At 48.7% G+C, this 24,413-nt stretch overlaps 1 protein-coding gene across 3 annotated transcripts in view; it reads right to left on the minus strand.

The window, feature by feature from the left end:
- Positions 1-24,413, minus strand: part of PDLIM1 (PDZ and LIM domain 1) — a 95,826-nt gene that overhangs the window by 39,689 nt on the left and 31,724 nt on the right. The window lies entirely within an intron of this gene.

The following is a 24,413-nucleotide window of genomic DNA, read 5'->3' on the forward strand; positions in this document are numbered from 1 at the left end:
GGGGGGGGGGGGGGGGGGGGGAGGGAGAGGAGGAAGAGGAAAACGGGAGTGATGGTGGTGGGCCGGATGGAGACACCCCGGAATCCCTGGAGCCATGCAGCCAGGAGCTCTTCTCGAGCCAGGAGGAAGGAAGGTAGCCAGTCGCAGCGGCCGGTACTTGGTGGAGGACAAACAGAAGAGCAGGTTCCCGGTAAGCGGGTTTTTTTTCAGGAAGGAATTTTTTCAGTGCGGGCTCTTTGGGAGAGGAGGGTTAGGCATGCATGCCTAGATGCGGAATAGTGCATTGATGTGGTTTATCACATCGCGGTAATCGGCCTTGGTAATCTCCTCGAATGTCTCATTCAGAACGTGTGCAATGCGCTTGCACAGGTTTATCGGGAGAGGAACCGTGGTCCTTGTCCCAGCCAGGCTAACGTGTCCGCGCCACTGTGCCGCGAGGGGACCATTGCTGCACACAGGCAAGCTGCATATGGGCCAGGGCGGAAGCCGCATTGCAGTAGAAGACCCTCCCTTGCTTCCCGTTCACCCTCAGCAGCGAGATATCGTCCAGGACGAACTCCTGTGGAAAATGTTGGGACAGTGTTCAGCGTAGCTGCCCCCTGAAGCGGTTGGCTCTCCCCAAGGCACAGAAACCCAGAGGACAGTGCAGCCCTGAAACAATCAGTCCCCCTTACTCAACATTTTGAGGCTCCCGTGGGATGTGTGTGCTCTGTTTCGGATGGGAAAATTATGCAATTGTGCAGACCCTGTGTGTTTTCTACTCCTTAAGTGCGGGGGAAATCATTACTCTGTCTGGTATAAACAATGCTGCCTCTGTTAAATGTTGCATTTTGCCTATACAGCAGCATCAACCTTGAGACCTCAGCCGTCCCTCTTATCGCCTGCTCAGAGACTGCAAAGACTCAGGAAGAGACCGTGAAAAAGCAAAGAAGACATGCTGCAAGAAGTGATGCGGCAATCTATTAAAGAGAATGAGAAAGCACAGAACTGGAGGGAGAGAGAAAGCAGGATCCGCCAGGAAAATGCAGCGCACCGGCGGCAAAGCACGGATTGGCTCATAAGCATCTTGGAGCGCCAAGCAGACGCTATCCAGGAGCTCGTAGCCATGCAGAAAGAGGAGCAGTACCGCAAACGCCATCCCCCCCTACAGCCCTTGTCCCAAAACTCTTTCTGTTGTGCCCCACTGTCACCTCCAACCCACTTTCCCCAACTTCTGTGTTCTTCACGCCACCTGCTGCCTCCAACACCAGTATCTTCACTACCCAGCCCTGAAAACCACGACCCTTACCCTCTGCACTCAACCCCCATCATCATGTAGTATAGCTATCCTGAAGTGCAGCACTCACTGCACAGCACACCAGACAGGACATACGCGAATCTGTGATTGTACCGTTCCCCACTCCACCCCCTTGTTTCTTTTCAATAAATGGATTTTTTGGCTTTGCAAACATTCTTTATTATTGCATAAAGTAAAAGACTCCTTAGCCCAGGAAATAAACAGGCACTGCAGGTCTGCTTGTCTGCTTAGCAAACACTGATTCCTAAAGATTGGAACTACTGCACTTCACTCCCGTGCAGGGCACCAGATATCACTGCTGGTTTTCAGCCTCAAATTGCTCCCTCAAGGCATCCCTAATCCTTGCAGCCCCGCGCTGGGCCCCTGTAATAGCCCTGCTCTCTGGCTGTGCAAATTCAGCCTCCAGGTGTTGAACCTCGGAGGTCCATGCCTGAGTGAAGCTTTCACCCTTCCCTTCACAAATATTATGGAGGGCACAGCACGCGGATATAACCGCAGGGATGCTGTTTTCGGCCAAGTCCAGCTTCCCATACAGAGATCGCCAGCGGCCCTTTAAACGGCCAAAGGCACACTCCACAGTCATTCGGCACCGGCTCAGCCTGTAGTTGAACTGTTCCTTGCTGCTGTCAAGGCTCCCTGTGTAGGGTTTCATGAGCCACGGCATTAACGGGTAAGCGGGATCTCCAAGGATCACAATGGGCATTTCGACTTCGCCTACCATGATCTTCCGCTCTGGGAAAAAAGTCCCGGCCTGCATCTTCCTGAACAGCCAAGTGTTCCGAAAGATGCATGCGTCATGCACCTTTCCGGGCCAGCCTGTGTTAATGTCAATGAAACGCCCACGGTGATCCACAAGCGCCTGGAGAACCATAGAGAAATACCCCTTCCGATTAACGTACTCGGATCCTAGGTGGTGTGGTGCCAGAATAGGAATATGCGTCCCATCTATCGCCCCTCCACAGTTAGGGAACCCCATTTATGCAAAGCCATCCACTATTTCCTGCACGTTACCCAGAGTCACGGTTCTTCTGAGTAGGATGCGATTAATGGCCTTGCAAACTTGCATCAACACGATTCCAACGGTCGACTTTCCCACTCCAAACTGGTTTGCGACCGACCGGTAGCTGTCTGGAGTTGCCAGCTTCCAGATTGCAATAGCCACCCGCTTCTCCACTGGCAGGGCAGCTCTCAATCTCGTGTCCTTGCGCCACAGGGTGGGGGCAAGCTCCTCACACAGTCCCGTGAAAGTGGCTTTTCTCATCCGAAAGTTCTGCAGCCACTGCTCGTCATCCCAGACTTCCATGACGATGCGATCCCACCACTCGGTGCTTGTTTCCCAAGCCCAAAAGCGGCATTCCACGGTGCTGTGCATGTCTGTGAATGCCATGAGCAATTTCGTGTCGTACGCATTACGCAGCTCGATAGCATCGTCGGACTCCTCACTCTCACTTTGGATCTTAAGGAATAGTTCGACAGCCAAACGTGCCGTGCTGGCAAGATAAGTCAGCATATGCCTCAGCAGTTCGGGCTCCATTTCGCGCAGACAGATCGCGCTGCACAGAAACCGTTGAAAGATGGCGCCAAAGGTGGACGGAAACAAAGGGATTTCTGGGATGCGAAGCGATGCATCATGGGGCGTTGGGACAGGACCCAGAATGCCCCGCACCCACGCCCCCTTCCCACAACCCATGGCGCCAGAATGGGAAGAGGTGCTCTGTGGGATAGCTGCCCATAATGCACCGCTCCCAATAGCGCTGCAATTGCCGCAAATGTGGCTATGACAGTGCGCTGGCAGCTGTCAGTGTGGACAGACTGCAGCACTTTCCCTACTCAGCTGCACAAAGTCATGTTTAACTCACAGCGCTGTACATCTGCAAGTGTAGCCAAGGCCTGACCTTCCACTGTACCTACAACACACAGGACTCCTGGCTCCATGCATGAGATGAGACAGCAGAGAGCCTAGCTCAGGTACACAGACCACAGAAGGTAACTTTGGCGTTAAAGACAAACTACTTTATGGAACTATCAGATTTGCTTTCACATTAAAAAGAAAACATTTTGGTTTCCAAGTCTGTAACCATCCCAATTTGTCACTGGATATAAATAGAAACAGCAAGGTCATCCCCAGCTTCACTTTCTATCCAAGTTAAAAGTTATCCAAACAAAAAGGTGAAATAGTCAACATTTTTATCTCCCTGTGGCCTGTGAGGATAAAGTTTCCCTTTGTCTTCACAACAGCTGCTACAAAATCCTTCAGTCAATCACTCAGTGAGCAATTTATGGCACCAGATAAGGTGTGAAGAGGAGAGAATTTAGCACTAACAGTTTTTAAAGAGTGAATTCTTCTAACAGATTTAAGTGAAGGCCTTCTCCATCTACACACTATAGAGTATATAAATAAAGTCTGTGCAGTCGGATGACTGGTTAGATTAGTAATAGGCAACAAGAGCCTCTTACTAATAAATAAAAACAACGAGGAGTCCTTGTGGCACCTTAGAGACTAACAAATTTATTTGGGCATAAGCTTTCGTGGGCTAAAACCCACTTCATCAGATGCATGGAGTGAAAAATTCAGTAGGCAGGTATAAATACATAGCACATGAAAAGATGGGAGTTGCCTTACCAAGTGGGAGGTCAGTGCTAACGAGGCCAATTCAATTAGGGTGGATGTGGCCCATTCCCAACAGTTGACACTCACACCTTCTTGTCAACTGTTGGGAATGGGCCACATCCACCATGACTGAATTGGCCTCGTTAGCACTGACCCCCCACTTGGTAAGGCAACTGCCATCTTTTCATGTGCTGTATATTTATACCTGCCTATTGAATTTTTCACTCCATGCGTCTGATGAAGTGATTTACGAAAGCTTATGCCCAAATAATTTGTTCGTCTCTAAGGTGCCACAAGGACTCCTCGTTGTTTTTGCTGTTACAGACTAACATGGCTACCCCTCTGAAACCTGTTACTAATAAGTGATCAGTTAAATCCAACCCAGATGGTGGCATCTTTTCAAATTTTGCTCAGATGGCGGAGGCTGAACACCCACTGGACAGTTGTTTGGCCACAGGCCACCAACGAACTGGTGGTCTCAAACCAGCTCCTGGGGAAAGGAATTCAACCCACAAAAAAGTACCAACAGGACTGGCTCTAATCACCAGTCCCGCACACCCACAAAGATGTAACATGAGCCAGACTGAATGGTTACAAAGGGACTTTTCAGCTCTGACCCTTCTGCTCAGGACAGAGGTATACATGAGGAACACAGAGAAGACAAGGTTGCTTCTGACATTGTCCCTGTTTGTAGGGCTGTCAAGCCTGCACTTTTCACCAGTGCTAGGGATGGGGTTTTATAAAGGCACCTATGAGAATTAGGCCTGGTCTACACTAGGAGATTATGTTGAATTTAGCAGCGTTAACTCGAATTAACCCTGCACCCGTCCACACAACGAAGCTATTTATTTCGACATAGAGGTCTCTTTAAATCGATTTCTGTACTCCTCCACGACGAGGGGAGTAGCGCTAAATTCGACATGGCCATGTCGAATTAGGGTAGGTGTGGATGTAATTCGACGCTAGTAGCTCCGGGAGCTATCCCACAGTGCACCACTCTGTTGACGCTCTGGACAGCAGTCCGAGCTCGGATGCTCTGACCAGCCACACAGGAAAAGCCCCGGGAAAATTTGAATTCCTTTTCCTGTCTGGCCAGTTTGAATCTCATTTCCTGTTTGGACATCGTGGCGAGCTGAGCAGCACTGGCAACGACGCAGAGCTCTCCAGCAGAGGTGACCATGCAATCGCAGAATAGAAAGAGGGCCCCAGCATGGACTGATCGGGAAGTCTTGGATCTGATCGCTGTGTGGGGCGATGAGTCCGTGCTTTCGGAGCTGCGATCGAAAAAACGGAATGCGAAGATCTACGAGAAGATCTCCAAAGCCATGACGGAGAGAGGATACAGCCGGGATGCAACGCAGTGCTGCGTGAAAATCAAGGAGCTGAGACAAGGGTACCAGAAGACCAAAGTGTCAAACGGACGCTCCGGATCCCAGCCCCAGACATGCCGTTTCTACGAGGCACTGCATTCCATTCTAGGTGCGGCCGCCACCACTACCCCACCACTGTCCGTGGACTCTGACGATGGGGTATTGTCGACGGCTGCTTCCTCGGAGATGTTCGCGGATGGGGAAGATGAGGAAGGAGATGAGGAGGACGAGGCAGTCGACAGCACTTTCAACGCTGATTTCCCCGACAGCCAGGATCTCTTCATCACCCTCACGGAGATCCCCTACCAACCCTCCCAAGGCGGTAACCCAGACCGTGAATCAGGGGAAACATCAGTAGGTAAGTGTTTTAAACATTTATTTTGAACAGAATAGGAATGGTATCTTAACAATGGGTTTTTCATGATTAGTTTGTCCTAGGCGCTTTAGTTTTTAGTCCTTGTCAGCGCAGCTACTGGAAAATTCTGTCAATATGTCCGGGGATAGAGCAGAAATCCTCCTGGGACATCTCCACGAAGGTCTCCTGGAGGTATTGTGAAAGCCTTTGCATCAGGTTCCTGGGTAGAGCGGCCTTATTGCGTCCTCCATGGTAGAAAACTTTTCCGCGCCAGGCTAGCAGCAAGTACTCCGGGATCATTGCCTCGCAAAGCATGGTGGCATACGGCCCTGGTGCTTGCTGGCATTCACGCAGCCTGCGGTCTTTCTCTGTCTCCGAAATCCTCATCAGAGTGATATCACTCATGGTGACCTGCTTTGAATTAGGGGAATGTTAGTATTCGGACTGATTGCCTGTTCTTTTACATAACTGTAACCGGCCGTTTACAGCCACGCGGTGGAGGTGTGACAGGGGCAGCATGCAGGGATCTTTCCCGGGGACAGCCGCGAGGGGGGTGGGACAGGGGCAGAGTTCATGCTTGCCGGATTGCCGGCAGCAGGAACTGGCCAACGCTAGGAGCATTGCTTGGAACGTGAAAGGAGGGCACTGCTATAAATTAAGCTTTAAGCAGCCAAAAGTCTACGGCTTACCATGTCCGCCTGCTAGCCGAATTCCGTTCTCCGGCCCCACTTGTGTGATCTGTACAGCAAGACCCCAGGGACTCAATGGGAAGGCCGAAAATTCGACCTTGTACTGAGTGCGCATGTGATAGGTGCTGTGCATGGTCTTGTTCACAGAGAAATACCATATTCATTGTTAGCAAAACTGTATCTTTCTGAGGAATTCACTCCCTTTTTCCCATTCCACAGCTGCGAGTGTCTCCTGAGCTACCCCGGCATCCCCCTCCCAGAGGCTGGCGCAGATCAGGCGACGAAAGAGAAGGACACGGGACGAGATGTTCTCAGAACTTATGGGCTGCTCCCGAGCCGAGGCGGCACAGCAGACCCAGTGGAGGGAGAACATGTCGCAATACCAGCGATCACACAGCGAACGGGAGGACAGGTGGCGGCAGGAAGACCAGCAGGCAACTCAAACGCTGCTTGGACTAATGAGGGAGCAAACGGACACGCTCCGGCGCCTTGTAGATGTTCTGCAGGACCGGAGGCAGGAGGACAGAGCCCCGCTGCATTCTCTCTCTAACCGCCCTCCCCCGGCACAAAGTCCCATCCCCCCCTCACCCAAAGTCCCAAGAAGGAGGGGCGGCAGGGGCCGTGAAAACAGTCACTCCACCCCTGCAGACTGCTCAAGTAACAGAAGGCTCTCATTCCCAAAGATTTGATAAGTCTTTTCCTTCACTCCAAAAGCACCTCACCCAAGCCCCCGTCCCAGTTTCATCCCCTCCCTGTATAGTTGTTAATAAAAAATAAGTTTCTGTTAATTACTGTTTCCGTCATGTTCTTTTAGAGGACAGTGTGTTTGAAGGGGGGGGAAAGGGGTTGGTAATTGGAGAGGACAGTCACCTTTACCAGGGTACAGACACGGGGGCAGGTTCAGCAGAAGGTCACACACACATTGCAGTCACTAGGCACCCTGGTCAGTCTGGGAGGTGGTTTTCATGTTCTGTGTGGGGGGGCTATGTGAGTTTGTTGCAGGGGAGGGCAGTTACAGATCTTATGCAGCGGTCCTTAGCCTGGATGACAGAGCCACGCAGCAGGGGATCTGTAACCGCCCTCCCCCGCCACAAAGTCACATAGCCCCCACACACAGAGTCCCGAAAAGGAGGGGTGGCAGGCTCTGTTGAAACAACCAGTCCACCACTGCGGACCGCTCTAGGAGCAGGAGCCTCGAGTTTAGAAGCGTCCTTCCCATCACGACACCCGCTCCCCACCAGTCTGCATCCCAGTTTCAACACTTTACCACGAAATCCTTAATAAAGAAAACTGTGTTAATGAACAAAGTTTCATTTATTTTATTTTTAAAGGTGTGTTGGAAGGGGCGGGAAGGGGGTTGGTAACTGGAGAGGATAGTCAACATTAACTGGGTAAAGAAACGGGGGCAGGTTCAGCTTCTGTTTAAACAAACTTAATAGTCACAGGTTACCTTGCTCATTCTGGAACCTAGCTTTCAAAGCTTCCCGGATGCACAGCGCGTCCCGCTGGGCTCTTCTAATTGCCCGGCTGTCTGGCTGGGCGTAATCAGCAGCCAGGCGATTTGCCTCAACCTCCCACCCTGCCATAAACGTCTCCCCCTTGCTCTCACAGAGATTGTAGAGCACACAGCAAGCTGCAATAACAATGGGGATATTGGTTTCGCTGAGATCAGAGCCAGTCAGTAAGCTTCTCCATCTCCCCTTCAGACGTCCAAAAGCACACTCCACCACCATTCTGCATTTGCTCAGCCGGTAGTTGAAGAGTTCTTTTTCACTGTCCAGGGCACCTGTATAGGGCTTCATGAGCCAGGGCATTAGCGGGTAGGCTGGGTCCCCGAGGATGACTATAAGCATCTCCACATCACCAACAGTTATTTTGTGGTCCGGGAAGTAAATACCTACCTGCAGCCGTCTAAACAGACCAGAGTTCCTGAAAACGCGAGCATCATGAACCTTGCCCGGCCATCCGACGTTGATGTTGGTAAAACGTCCCCTATGGTCCACCAGTGCTTGCAGCACCATTGAAAAGTAACCCTTTCGGTTAATGTACTGGCTGGCCTGGAGGGCCGGTCCCAGGATAGGGATGAGAGTTCCATCTATAGCCCCACCGCAGTTTGGGAATCCCATCGCAGCGAAGCCATCTATGATCACCTGCACGTTTTCCAGGGTCACTACCTTTGAGAGCATTAGCTCAACGATTGCGTTGGCTACTTGCATCACAGCAACCCCCACGGTAGATTTGCCCACTCCAAAGTGATTTGCAACTGACCGGTAGCTGTCTGGCGTTGCAAGCTTCCAGAGGGCTATGGCCACTCGCTTCTGGACAGTCAGGGCTGCTCGCATCCGGGTGTCCTTGCGCTTCAGGGCAGGGGACAGCAACTCACAAAGTTCCAGGAAAGTTCCCTTACGCATCCGAAAGTTTCGCATTCATCCCAGACCTGCAGCACTGTGGGGTCCCACCAGTCCGTGCTTGTTTCCCGGGCCCAGAATCGCCGTTCCACAGCATCAACATGACCCATTGCCACCATGATGTTCATGGTGCGGGGTCCCGTGCTTTGTGAGAGGTCTGTGCCCCTCTCAGACTTAATGTCCTCACCGCGCTGCCGTAGCCTCCTCGCCCGATTTCTCAGCATCTGCCTCTGAAAAAGGTGGATGATAAGGTGCGAGGTGTTGACAACGGCCATAACTGCAGCAATGATCACAGTGGGCTCCATGCTCGCAGTGCTGTGGCGTCCGCGCTGTCAATCACCAGAAAAGTGCGTGAACTGATTGCCCGCCGGCGCTTTCACGGAGGGAGGGCGGGAGTGAGGGTTGAATGACGACAGTTACCCAAAACCACCCTCGACACATTTTTTGCCCCAGCAGGCATTGGGGGCTCGACCCAGAATTCCAATGGGCAGCGGGGACTGCGGGAACTGTGGGATAGCTGCCCACAGTGCACCGCTTCCAATGTCGACGCTTGCCCCATTAGTGTGGACTCACAAAGTCGAATTACTGTCCTTAGTGTGGATACACACGTTCGACTTTGTAATATCGGTTCCACAAATTCGCTTTAAGTAAAATCGAACTACTCTCGTAGTGTAGACATACCCTTAGACACCCAACTCTCATTGAAAGACAATAGGATTTGGACACTAAGGATCTTTTACAGATCCCAGACTAAAGTCTCAGAGATTTGTGATTCACAATTTGGTTTACATAGAACTTCCTTTAAACTCAGCCTCACCCAAAACAAAAAAGAGTTTCAATGTCAGGGTGCAGGAGGAAGAGAGGGACTGGGCAAGTTTCCTTCTGGGGCTGACACAAAACTCATCCAGGGTTTGTGTGCCAGCAGCAAACATGGGCGTGTGGAAAATGTTCCCGTCACATGTTTGCAGTTCAGATTTCTATGTGATGTAGTTCACCACAACAGGGCGAGCACTACAGACACAGAGGAAAAGTCACCAGTTTGCTGGGGCCCCCACCCCCAGGCAGAGACCAAGACACTGGATCAGAAAAGAATTCTCTCAGCTCCTGAAATATATCTACAATGAATCAGGGAAGGAATTGGTAGGAAGGAGAAGAGGGAAAGCGCATACGAATTAAGACAGAAGTATGAAGATATATTTCATAAATACAACATTTCACAAAGTTTGCCCTGAACATGATGTTCTGTAAACATAAGAGTCTAGATCCCATTTTGCTGTCAGTATTCTGCATACAGAAATGGGCCTGAATGGTGGGGAAAGTTCAGAGCTGGACAATGCAGATCTAATTCTGTAATCAGGGATTGTATAAATACATACTGTGAAAAGGGCAGATTTACATTCCCACTTCAAACCCTGGGCTGAAAGCGACCAAGTAAAATCTCAAAGAATTAACCAAAGCGCTAACACAAGAACGTTCCTGGCACAGTACAAGACTTAATACAGCTGTCCTGTCCCTTTCTGGGGTGGGAGCTGAGTGTGTGAGAAAACAGAAGATACCATCCCCCTCTCAAACATTTTTAGAAGGGAGGTTTAACAAGCTGTGAAAGGTGCTGGTTTGATGGCTAAGCATAGTCACCTTCAGGGCATGATGTAAGCCTGTTTAACCAGGCTTTCAACTATCATCATAGCAAAGTGTGAGCCCCAGGGTACAGATATGAGGCAGTAACTTGTGTGTCATTCATTATATGGCTGACTCACTTTCCCACATAGATGCTATTTAAATACTGTACCCAATCTGTGGCCAGCTAGGACTCCAGGGGCATCATGAGGCTGTGCAATATGGCTGTTTGGAACTTTGTGGAGGCAGTGGGGCTAGAACGGTCTTCTTGCTCTAAAAGCACAGGCCTTTACCACATGACTTAAAAGGTACCACTCTGTTAGCTGTTAGCAATCGATTCTAGGGCCTATAACAGATTTGAGCTGATTCTATTCAGAAAGGCAGCAAGTCACACACTTGCCATTCATTACAATCCCCACGTATTAATCCCCATCTGACTGTTCAGACTGCCATGGTTTTTCCACTGGTCAGCTAGACAGATCGCTATTTTCACATGAAGGAAAGAGGCCATAAAACAGGGAAAACCCCAGGCTTGACTGGCAAATGGTTTTGACTTCAGCAATCATTAGTAAATTTCACACAGGAGTGCTGTAACACAGAGGAAGTCCCAGAAAGCAACAAAGAGCTCTTCTTGGGCTCCAGAGCTGCATCTGAGGATTAGACAATCTGCATGCCCATATATAGACATGCACTAAGCATCAGTCTTTTCCCAGGGCCAAGAGCATTATTAGTAAGCTGACAGGGCTGGAAAATTCCTGCTGGCAAGACAGCACAAGGCAAAGTTAAGAGAGTCAACAGAATTCACAGGGATCTGTTCTTAGAACATACATTCTACTCTATTATGACATCACAAAACCAGTCCTCACCAGTCCAAACTAATCAGTGCCTCCGGTAGCAAGTGTACCTGCATGACACAGAACAGTTAAATCTTTTTTACACCCCACCCCACCCACCCACCCTTCCTTCTCATAATACCTGACAGTGTTTGGGTTATTGCATTGTTTACTTTTGTTGTAATATAACCTGGTAGGAGACCATACTTCCCTGTGCTCTTGGCAGCTTAAGAGAACGAATGCACAGCTTCACTTCTTGGCACCAGTTCTGCCAGAGTAACAGACTTTTTTAAATTAAAAAGGTGTGATAAGAATTTACATGCTGGCATGAAAGGGCAGCTAGAAATTTGATGAAGGAGATGGTGAGAGTAGGAAGAGAGGTGACTATGGCTACACTGGCGCTTTACAGCGCTGCAACTTTCTCGCTCAGGGGTGTGAAAAAACACCCCCCTGAGCGCAGCAAGTTACAGCACTGTAAAGCGCCAGTGTGAGCCACGCCTCCAGCGCTGTAAGATAATCCCCTCATGGAGGTGGAGTACATGTGCGACCACACCCACGGCAACACTTTGAAGTTTTGTGTAGCCACGGCCATAGTTGTATTCCTTTCTGCAAATATCGTCATACTATTGCAATCCACACATGCTTTCATCACAGTGGAGAGAGGATTACTCAGAGAAAAAAATATTTTTTGATAGAGACATGCAAAATGTTGCCTTTTGGTTGTTCCTGGTTACATACCAGCATGGCATATGGGTCAGAACTTCTTGTTTGCTCAGTCATATTGTGAGAGCCAAGGATATTACAATTAACACCAGCTTGAGCTAGCCAGTAAAAAAAGCTTTCGTCTGGATCATCCAAATCCATTTTATGTGTATCTATTCTAGAGCCACACAGAAAGCTTGTGTATTTGGCTTGGGTCAAATTCAACAGATGCATCTGCACTGGAGCTAGTGGAGTTGAGTGATTATTTTGGCTGTATGAGAATTTGGCTGTTTTACTTGGGTTTTCCCTTCCTTGAGTGTTCTGTCTGTTGGTCCTACTGAATCTTTTCCCATCACCAATGGCTCCCAACACAGTCTGAGTTCCCAGTGTCCTGGTGGTGCTCTCCTATCTGCCACTTCTCTCCTACTTCTCATACCCTTAAAGGAAAAATCGCATGCTCATTTTGATCATATACAGCTGGAAAAAGATATTTTGCTTTGCCCAAGAATCCCAATTTAAAAAAAAAAAAAAAAAAAAAGGAGCACAAACCCTAATTAAAATAGGACAAGAGTTCAGATCAAAAAGTCCAGTGCCAGAGCCAAAACTTCATCTCTCCAAAGGATAGAGCAGGCGCAAAACCCTGGTTGTGAAACTCCTGAACTTGGTGATAAGAATTTGGGTGAAGAATCCAAACTTTCCCCAAAAAGTCTGGAACGGGTCTTTGGATCAAGCTTTCAATCCTGATCTGAAACCAGATTTGATCCAGGATTTTCGTTTTGGGGTCATTCTCTTTAACCAATAAAGGGCAGCACCTCTGGATACTGAAAGAAATACAGAGCCAGAGGGGGAATTTGGGGATGGAGGCGATGAAGACTGCACTTGCTTATATATGTAGTAAGATGGAACAGTCTTGAGTCTGCTGGAGCATGCCAGCTATTATAGATCAGGGATTTTGTTTTCTTTGTTTTTGACTATGAAAGGAGCATGAGACATGGAGCTTGACTGTCCAGCACTGAAGACAATGGGAGCTTTAGCAGTGACTTAGAAGAGAACTTTACTTTTATACTTGGGAACTGCTTTTTAAAATCCCCTCCCACCTGAACTGGACAAAAGTACAGTGAATGAATGAATGGAAATGCTAACAGGCATAAACTCTCTGCTAGTCACACTAACCTAAGTAGGAATTCAGCATGTGTGTCAACATTCTAGAGCTACCACACTCAAATGGCAGAAAACAGAACCCTCCAAAGGGTGTTGTCATGTCAATGAGCAAAACAGCAGGCAGTGCATTCAGAAGAGCACACTCAGCAGACCAAATTCATGCTTGGTGTTAACTCCTCAGAAGTTAGTGGACATCCACCAGAGCTGAATTTTCCCCACTGGGTGAGAGAACAAAACATGCATGTTTTCTTTAGTCAGTAATTTGATCCACTCCCACAAGCTGTAATCCTGCCTACAATCTGGTCTGAAATATTTTTGAGCTATTACCATCATTAAGGAAAATACCGAAACAGGAAACATCAGAATGCTGTTGATATTCATAATCAAGTACAGAGCACAAACAGCATTTCCTTTACCAGAACTGCTTGTGTCCATCCAACTCTCTAAGTTTACGCTATTTTTAAACAGTCAGAGGCACATGCAAGACTAGGGGAAATTCAGCCACACAACTCCCATTAAAATAAGTTGGTCGCATGGGTAACCAGAGACAAACACTCATTTGTAAGGTTAGGAATAAACTTGCATGATACCTTCATGGCTTTTGGAAGCTTATTAATATCATGAATCAGTGTTTCATTCTGCTCTCCACTTCATAAAACGGAGATCCTCATCTATCTAGTGATGTATGCAGTTCCCATTACCATAGTATCCGAGTACTTAGCTCTGTAAATTGGATTCAAATCCATGATCTGGATTCAAACCCACAATTGTAAAAATCATTAACTAGAACATGATTGTAAAAATCACTAACACTAGACCTGAACCATGGGGCAGTTTCCCCTCCCAATCTTGGGTTCTCAGAATGTTTTGTAGACCTCAGGAACCACACCGGGCTCCAGGTTATCATTTTAAAATTATTTAGGTCCAAAAATTAAGATCCCTAGATTTTATGCTCTCACAAGGTGCATGTATTACTGCTCTTGGTACATAGAGAATATGAAGATGCAGCTTAGCACATTGGCCCTGGCCCTCCCTGCACCTTCTTCCAGCCTCACATGATGTATTGTATTGTAGCTTAAGTCCTCAAAGACAATCTCAGAAAAGATAGATCATATCAATTTCAAAGCAACTCATTTATACATAACAGAAAAGGTACGAAATGAAGTACTCAGGGCTAAATCCTGAATTCTTTACATATAATATGGCCACCTGACTACAAGGAACTAGACAAATTATTCTCATTTCATATAGGCCATCAAATAGTTACATGGTTTGCTACCACTGATATGAGCTGGTGACTCAGAGGTGAAAAGCTCTATGCTCCATTAACAAAAGGAACCACCCAGGTTGAGATGATTTTTTTGATCACCACTCGTCCCCCCCTGCGGCTGAAGCCAGGAGCCACTGGGCCCTGGAATTTTTATAGCCTGTTTGGAGGGGTGTGGGGGGACCTCAAAGAAAAACAGAGAACCCCTGCTCTACGCCACATTCCATCCTGGTATCTGAGAATGTGGAAAAACAAGTATAAAACGGTTTCTTACCTCTCATAACTGCTGTTCTTCGAGATGTGTTGCTCATGTCCATTCCATGTCAGGGATGTATGCTCGCCACATGCACCAGCACTGGAAGTTTTTCCCCCCAGTGATATCCGTAGGGCTGGTTCTGGCGCCCTCTAGAGTCATGTGTGTATGCGCTGGTATAAGGGATGCTACTGGCTCCCCCCATTCAGTTCCTTCTTGCTGGAACTCCAACAGAGGGGAAGGAGGGTGGGTCATGGAATGGACATGAGCAACACATCTCAAAGAACAACAGTTACGAGAGGTAGGTAACTGTTTTTCTTCTCCGAGTGCTTGCTCATGTCCATTCCATGTCAGGTGACTTACAAGCAGTGCCACTGGAGGTGAGCAGGAGTTCATGGATGCGTCGATTGTAATACCGCTCTGCCAAAGCCAGCATCGTCTCGAGCCTGCTGAGTGACGGCATAGTAGGTCATGAAGGTATGGGCAGACAACCATGTCATGGCCCTGCAGAAGTCTTGGATTGGGGCGCGTACCAGGAAAGCTGCTGCTAACTCCTTTGCTCTTGTTGAATGAGTTGTCACTATCGGTGGAGACACAGCTTTTGCCTGCTCATAGCAGGTATGGATGTAGGCGGTTATCCAGGACAAACTTCTTGGAGAGGACACCGGAATCCCTTCCTCCTGTCAGCCACTGCAATGAAAAGTTGAGTAGACCTGTGGAAGGGTTTGGTTCACTCAAGGTAGAAGGCCAGGACACATCTGATGTCGAGAATATGCAGACGCCTCTCCTCGTTGGAATAGATGTAGGAGAGAGCAAGAAGCCAAGGGCTCGAAGGGGGTACCAGTGAGCCTGGAAAAGACCAGGTTGATATCTCCTTGAGGGACTGGATCATGAATATGTGGGAAGAATATTTCAAGACCCTTAAGGAACCTGATCGTCATTGCATGAGAGAAGACTGATCTACCCTGAATGTGAGGGTGGAAAGCTGATATGGCTGCCAGGTGCATCTTGATCAATGAAAGTGCCAGACCTCGGTGCTTTAAATGGAGCAGGTATTCCAGAATGGATTGTAAAGAAGTCTGAGCTGGAGAAAATTTCTGTTCTGACACCCAGCAGGCAAAGCGCTTCCACTTAGCCAGGTAAGTTGCTCTGGTGGAGGGTTTTCTGCTTTCTAATAGGATCTGCTGGACCTGTGCAGAGCAGGCCTGTTTCTTGAGGCTTAGCTACACAGCATCCATGCTGTCAGGTGCAGAGAAGCAAGGTTCGGGTGCAGCAACCATCCGTGGTCATATGAGAGCAGGTCTGGGTGGTTGGGAAGCGTCTATGGGGCTCCACCACTAAGTCCATGAGCGTGCCGAACCAATACTGGTGAGGCCATGCAGGGCTATCATAATGACTTGCACTTTGTCCAGTCTTGATCTTCAGAAGGACCTTGCTGATAAGTGGGATAGGTGGGAAGGCATACATCAGGTCGCCTGCCCATGACAGGAGAAAGGCATCGGATAGTGAACAGCTGTTGAGACCTGTTAGGGAGCAAAATCGGTGGCATTTTCTGTTTTGCCTGGTAGCAAATAGGTCCACTTGAGGAGTTCCCCACCTGTGGAAGATGGTCCTGACGACTTCTGGGTGGAGGGACCACTCATGGTGATAGAAGAATGACCTGCTGAGGCAATCTGCTAGTGTGTTCAGGACCCCGGGGAGATCAGAGGCTTCCAGATGGAAGGGCTTCTTGACAGAGGGCCAATGACCATGCTCCCCCTTGCTTGCTGACATAGAACATCGAAGCTGTGTTGTCTGTCAACACCTGCATTACCTTGCCCATGAGCTTCTTGCACCACTCACATGGCCTGGGAACCGGGGCATGCACTATCCCAAGGCTAAGTCCCTTAGGGGACTACCTCACCTAAACCTAAATACTAAAACTACTAACAAACTACTACAGTTAACTATATACATGAGGATCGAAGAGAACCACTGAAATAAACACTTGCCAAGGCAAGAAGACATTCCAGCACCATCACTGGTGGTAAGAAGGAACTGAACGGGGATGGGTGGGGGAACGTCATCCCTTATACTGGCGCATACGCTCACGACTCCAAAGGGTGCCAGAGCCTGCCTATGGATACCACTGGGAGGAAAACTTCTGGCACAAGTGCATGTGGCGAGCACACACATCTCATAGAATCATAGAATATTAGGGTTGGAAGAGACCTCAGGAGGTCATCTAGTCCAACCCCCTGCTCAAAGCAGGACCAACACCAACTAAATCATCCCAGCCAGGGCTTTGTCAAGCCGGGTCTTAAAAACCTCTAAGGATGGAGATTCCACCACCTCCCTAGGTAACCCATTCCAGTGCCACTCTCCTAGTGAAATAGGGTTTACTAATATCCAATGGAATGGATATGAGCAAGCATTCAAAGAAGAAAAAATGGTTACCTGCCTTTCATAACTGTTGTTCTTTGAGATGTGATGCTCATGTCCATTTCATGACTCACCCTCTTTCCCTGATGTTGGAATTCTGGCAAGAAGGAACTGAAGGGGGTGTGTGGCGGTGCCCCTTATACCAGCACATATGCGCGCCACTCCAGAGGGCGCCAGAGATAGTCCTACGGATACTGCTCAGGGAAAAACTTCTGGCACCGGTGCATGTGGTAAGCAGACACACCTGATATGGAATGGACATGAGCAAGCACTTGAAGAAGAACAGATAATTTTCCTTAATTTTCCTTCATAGACTGAGACTGTACACTGGCCAGTCTGGTTTCCAAAGAATCTTCCTTAAAGCAGGATGTCCAGAGCCTTAATGAGCCAGGGTGCTGTGTGGCAAACGCGTAAGGGTGTCTGGTTTGTTGCCTTTGGTTCCCAATCTTAGGCATATGGTTCTGATGAAATACATCCTAGAATACTCCCATATCTGAGCCACTAGTGATTATCTTTGAAAACTCCTGGAAGATGGGAGAGGACTGGAAGAGGGCAAATATAGTGCCAATCTATAAAAAGGGAAATAAGGACAACCCAGGAAATTACAGACCAGTTAGCTTAAATTCAGTACCCAGAAAGATAATGGAGCAAATAAACAATCAATTTGCAAACACCTAGAAGATAATACAGTGATAAGTAACAGTCAACATGTATTTGTCAAGAACAAAGCATGTCAAATCAACCTAATACTTTCTATGTCAGGTTAACAAGCCTTGTGGATGGGGGAAAGCGGTAAACATGGTATATCTTGACTTTAGTAAGGCTCTCGATACTGTCTTGCATGACATTCTCATAAACAACTTAGGGAAATACAACCTAAATGGAACTACTATAAGGTGGGTGCATAACTGGTTGGATAACCATTCCTAGAGAGTAGGTATCAGTGGTTCACAGTCAAGCTGGAAGGGCATATCAAGTGGGGTCCCACAGGGATCAGTTCTGGGTCCGGTTCTGTTCAATATCTTCATCAATGATTTAGATAATGGCATAGAGAGTACACATATAAAGTTTATGGATGATACCAAGCTGGGAGGGGTTGCAAGAGCTTTGGAAGATAGGATTAAAATTCAAATTATCTGGACAAACTGGAGAAATGGTCTGAAGTAAATAGGATGAAATTCAATAAGGACAAATGCAAAGTACTCCACTTAGGAAGGAGCAATCAATTGTACACATACAAAATGGGAAATGACTGCCTAAGAAGGAGTACTGCAGAAAGGGATCTGGGGGTCATAGTGGATCACAAGCTAAATATGTCAACAGTGTAACACTTTTGCAAAAAGAGCAAATATCATTCCGGGATGTATTAGCAGGAGTGTTGTAAGCAAGACACAAGAAGTAATTCTTCCAATACCCTCTGCGCTGATAAGGCCTCGACTGGAGTCGAGTTTTGGGCATCACATTTCAGGAAAGATGTGGACAAATTGGAGAAAGTCCAGAGGAGAGCAACAAAAATGATTAACGGTCTAGAAAACATGACCTATGAGGAAAGATTGAAAAAAACTGGGTTTGCTTAGTCTGAAGAAGAAAAGACTGAGGGGGGACCTGATAACAGTTTTCAAGTACATAAAAGGCTGTTACAAGGAGGGTGAAATATTGTTCTCAACCTCTGAGGATAGGAGAAAAAGCAATGGGCTTAAATTGCAGCAAGAGAGGTTTAGGTTGGACATTAGGAAAAACTTGCTGTCAGGGTAGCTAAGCACCACAACAAATTGCCTATGGAAATTGTGGAATCTCCATCATTGGAGATTTTTAAAAACAGGTTAGACAAACACCTGTCAGGGATGGTCTAGTTATTACGTAGTCCTGCCTTGAGTGCAGGGGACTGGACTAGATGACCTACTAAGGTCCTTTCCAGTCCTATACTTCTATGATTCTATCAGCTTGGACAGCATGTTGCAGCATATCAGAGAAAGGATTCCCCTGGCCTTCAGGACAGACACAGTCTCAGCACTGTAAGTAATCAGTGGCGGATTACTGCACGGGGCGATGAGGTGTGTGCCCAGGGATCCTGGCCAATTTGGGGGCACTTACAGGAGCGCTGGGATGCTGGCCCCGCCCCCTGCTACTTCCTCCTCTCCCCACCCCAGGGCCTGCTGCCCTGCTCCTTTCTCCTCCCTAGGAGGCCCCGCCCCCTGGCCAGGCCGGAAGCCAGTGCCAAGCTGTGTATGGTAAGGTAAGCATATTCCCCCCGCCCCTCCCCCCTTGTGTGGAGCTGGCCCAAACCCCTCTTTCTTCCCTCCCCCCCAGGAGGCGGGGCCTTGGGGGGAAGGGGAGGGGCTAGGGCCCCGTGAGGGGGGTGGGGGGCAAGAAGAGAAATGTTATTTGGGCCCAAGGCCCCAGTAAATATTAACCTGCCTCTATCAGTAATACCCTTGTATAGCCTGTGAGGCATCATGGTAATAGTATAAATTTAAGTTGTGGATCAGCAGGACTAACTGTTAACACTTCATTGGGCTTATGGAGCTGAACCTAACCCTGAAGATCTTACTTGTTTCCAGAAAAGCATCTTGATAATGGGCTTTTGGTTCTCTGTTTTTGAACAGCTCCCTCCCCACGGAGGAACGTAGCTAAGGAATTGTTCCAGCTACGTTCATAGGGTGGCTCCACACACCCTATGAATAGCTTTGCAGGCATGGGTGGTCACTGGCTTTGATTCTCCTATTTGTCTCACGGCTTGGTGGAATACCTCTGCACACCTGACTGCAATCACCTTCTTTTCTTGCAGAGAAGCCATCTGGGATTATTAACAGTCTCCTTACCAGCTGTATTATCTGTTCCCATTTCCAGTGAGTCCCTGTGGATAGTCTTTAGGGGCTTTTGTTTTCTGCTGGTTTATTTGACACTCCAGAAAAAGGAGTGAGTGAAGTATCTCTTGCCCCACAAACACCATTCATTTAAGTCATTATGGCAGTTTCTTCCAGCAGCAAAAGCCCATACAAACACTTACAGGAAGAGTTCAGCTTAACACTCTGTTTTCCATCTTCCTTTCTTTTCACTCTGTACAAAGGAACAAACATTCTCCCAACAGACCGGGAGCACGAATGACAGGGATTAGGCACCACAGGTGGAGGAGCCAGGAGCTCCTAAGCTCCATCCCTGCCATCAATTTGCTGACAGAGTTTGGACAAGTCATTGGTGAGCAAGGGACTCCTCTCCCACAGGAAGCCTTCCAGTGGCCAAGCACATTGCATCCACTGTGCTGAGTGACCTTGATGCCCTGCCGAGCACAGCCATAGGTCTACTGGGCCAGTCATCTCAGCCAGCAGAGCTATTTCACACAGTGAACAGGCTCATCAACCCATTCTGCTTAGCTCAGGGACCAGACCCAAGCATCGGCTGACGTGAAGAGTTGTCAGCATACTTCATCATTCAGATCAACTGGATACGTATGGAACTAACTGGAAAAGAAAATTCCACCCTGGACCTGTTTGTATTACCTCCCTCCTCCACCCCCCCCCCCCCCCCCCCCCCCCCCCCCCCCCCAATCCCCTCTGACTGCATTTGGCCCCTTCACACACGCCGAAGCTCTAGAAAATGATCAAAGATTTAGGAAACCTGATCTATGAGGAAAGGTTAAAAAACTGGGCATGTTTAGTCTTCAGAAAAGAAGACTGAGGGGGGATCTGATAACAGCCTTCAGATATGTCCAGGGCTGTTATAACAAGGATGGTAATCAGTTGTTCTCCATGTACACTGAAGACAGGACAAGAAGTAATGGGCTTAAGCTGTAGCCAGAGAGATTTAGGTTAGATATTAAGAAAAACTTTCTAACTCTAACAGTAGTTAAGGTCTGGAACAGGCTTCGAAGGGAGGTCGTGGAGTCCCCATCACTACAAACTTTTAAAAACAAGCTGGACAAACACCGGTCAGGGATGATCTAGGTTTACTTGGTCCTGTTACAGCACAGGGGACTGGACTTGATGACTTCTTGAGGTCCCCTCCAGCCCTACATTTCGATGATAAGCGCTGAAAAATACTAGAGCACAACCTGTGAAACGGATCCATGCCCTCCTAGCTGGTGAAAGCCAGTGAAGAACAACTATGTCCACTACTAATGGAAACAGTTAATGCCTTCTTCAGAGAAACACACCTAACAAGCTCCTTAGGAGAAGTTATTGCATTTTCTATCCTCAAGAAGCCAACACTCAACCCAACCCTGAGGAACTTTTCCACTACTGTCCTGTCTCCAACCGCCCGTTCCTGGGCAAAATAACTGAGAAAGGAGGAAGCAACAAGCTCCAACAACACATGACATCAATCAACATCCTGGATGCCCCACAATCAGGGCTCAGACCAGGCCACAACACAGAGTCAGCTCTAATGACCCTGAAAGACAAGCCTCTCCTGACCATGGGCACAGGTAAGATCTCCATGCTCTACTGCTGGACCTCTCTTCAGCCTTTGACACAATGGACCACAAGGAACTGTTAACCCATCTACATGACGCAGCAGGAGTAGATGGCCCAGCACTACAGCAACTCCAATCGTTCTTCTCTACAGAACTCAGAGTGTGATGATGGGCAACTGCTCCTCCACTCTGAAGGACCTCATTGGCGGGGTCCCACAGGATCCATACTATTCCCACTTATATACGAGAGCTCTGGGTGAGGTAGTGACACCCCACAGGCTCAGCTGTCAACAAGATGCCAACATAACTTAACTACATAGCTTCATTCTCAACTGACGCAACCACCACCACTCCTGGCATGCCAGAATGACCTCAGGGAATCAGCTCCTCCATGAAGAGCAGCTAGCTCAAGCTGAACCCAGGCAAGATCAGAAAAACTGGCCAAGACCGCGTCTTCACCTTCCATCGAAGGCTCACAGGCCCCATTCGTCAAACTGCAGTGAAGCCTCTGGCTCTGGTTTTACTCCTCACTAAGCTTGGTAGCATCAGTTTCCAAAAATGCCTTCTTCCATCTCCAGCTCGCTAGGAAACTTCATCCTCTTCTCCCAGAAGAAAACCTGGTCACAGTGATCCATGCATTCATCACCTCTAGGCTGGATTACTGTAGCTGAAGCATGACTGTGAAGGTGATGCACAGACTTTATCTGCTCACCTTCTCCATGAACTAGGGTGCCATGAGCACACCATGCCTGGACTCAAGTCCCTCCACTGGCTCCCAGGAAGCTTCTGATGCCAGTTTAAGACCTTGGTCCTGATTTTCAAAGCAATTCATAGATCATGCCCCAGCTACATCAAAGACCAAATTTCTATCTATGAACCAGTGTGACAGCCATGCTCCTCTGGGGCAATGCGGATCACAAACCCCAGGACGAAGCATGGGGCTCATTTTGGCATGTGGCACTCATTTCCTGAGCATATCAGCACAATAGAAGATGGTCTCATTGAGCATTTGGTGATGCTATGTATGGAGAGCGCACTGCAAAACTAAGTTGGATTATGTCCATTCAGAGCCACTGCCCAGCTCTGCATGCCTGCCCAGCTGGTTAGAATTATTTTGCTGGGCTGCTTCCCTGCCCCACTCTAATGAAATGCACAAAGGGCAGCCATAAAGTAAATGACTTGCTGATTAATATTAGCACACACATTAAACAGACTAAATGATCTGTAAGGGTGCACTTACCCACAGGCTCTACCAGCTCTGCCCTCCTCAACTCCCAGCCAACCAGACCCACCCAGGGGGAAACAGGATACTTCAAAGGGGCACACGCACTTCCCTACAGGAAGCAAGAGGGCTGCCAAGTTATATTCTGCACCGTCCTGATCATGAGAAATGGTAGACCTAACCCAGGCTAGTCACACCACTATCACTGAACCCAGTCCCCTGCTCCCAGCTTTCAACTGTCAGCTCCTTTCGGCAGGGAGCACGACCTCTTATTGGACTGGGAAGCGCCTGGTGAACTATTGGAACTAACCAAACAACATTAGAATTCTCAATACTGCAGATCAGCCCTTGGCTGTGGAGCCCCCTCGCCCCCCTCCCCCCAACAAGTCCCCCAGCACCACCTCAGAGAGAGCAACTCCAAGGACACTGGCAAAGCAGGCAGTTGGCAGATAACTTCTGGGGAAGGAAAGAGGATTGAAAGCTTATTGTGGAGGAAAGAGGGGCAACAAAGAAGGCTCCTAAGGACCAAATTTCCAGAAGTGACAAATGAAGTCGATGGGAGCTGCGAGTCCTTGGTACCTCTGAAACATCAGACCCCAGGTCTTTAAAAAGCAATGGGCCTAAGAGAAGGAGATCACACTTTCCCCTTCGCTGTGCCTCTGTGTGCATATGGTGCAAATGCCAGGCTGCGAGTGGCGGGGGAAACGAGAAGTCTCTCTCCCGAGAGCTCAGAATGGAAGATGAGGCGAGACGTCTGTGCCCTACAATAATGACTCAGGATTGGCTCAGTGGGAGAACTAAAGAAAAACCCTTTATGGCTCTTGTAGGTTAAGATGAATCCATGCAATGGTATCTGACACATAGGGCCGGTGCAAGGATATTTTTTGCCCTAGGCGAAACTTCCACCTTGCGCCCCCCCCCCCCCACACATCGGTTCGTTGAGGGGCAAATCCCAACGAGCCTTTATAGACCCCAGGGGCCAGCCTGCCCAGGGGCTGCTCCCCAGACCAGGTTCCCCCCCTCCCCGCCCCCTGAACTCCCCTGGAGGGTGCACAGCCCCCCTGCGAGCCCTCCCCACCCCACCCAGGCGGCCCCCGCCCCGAGTCCACTCACTGGCTTTGCTGGGCTTGGGCTGCTGCAGCAGCTTGGCAGGGAGGAGCCACCTTCCGGAGGCACCGGAGAGCCAGAGCATCCCACTTGTGGCGGTGGCGAGCCTCAGCCATGGAGGAGGAGCTCAGCAGGGAGGAGCCAGCGTGGTGCAGGGATGCAGCAGCCCTGCAAAGGCGGCGGTGCCGCTAGCGGGGAGCATCTGCGCCCCCCGCCCCTCCTGCCCAGGCTGCGCCCTCCCCCCCCATGTCAGTCCCAGGATATTAGAGATACAAGGTGGGTGAGGTAATATCTCTTATTGGACCAACTACGGTTGGTGAGAGAAGAGGTGTGTGTGGCTCGAAAGCTTGAGAAGTTGGTCCAATAAATCATTTTATCTAACAGACACAAAGGCCGTGATTTGCACAGCTGTTCCCTGATTACTGAGGGCATTTCATTCCTAGAACTCAACAGGTGAGTTCACATTCAAATGATGCACTGGCAATTTGCAATGCTATCCTTGCAGTCACCCACATGGGCTGCTGTCGAGCTGCATGCATCCCACTTCAAGTGCAGCTCATCATGGGCCACCAAAAGTAACGAAAGGCAGAAGCACTGAGCTACCGAAAGAAATCTAAGTAAAACACTGCAGTATGGGCACCATGTCAGTCTGCATTGTTTGAGTGAGCAACTCCATTAAACTTTAAAGG

The sequence above is a fragment of the Terrapene carolina genome, unplaced genomic scaffold, assembly GCF_002925995.2.
Source record: "Terrapene carolina triunguis isolate 2854851 unplaced genomic scaffold, T_m_triunguis-2.0 Scaffold310, whole genome shotgun sequence".
In the NCBI taxonomy this organism is placed as follows: domain Eukaryota; kingdom Metazoa; phylum Chordata; order Testudines; family Emydidae; genus Terrapene; species Terrapene triunguis.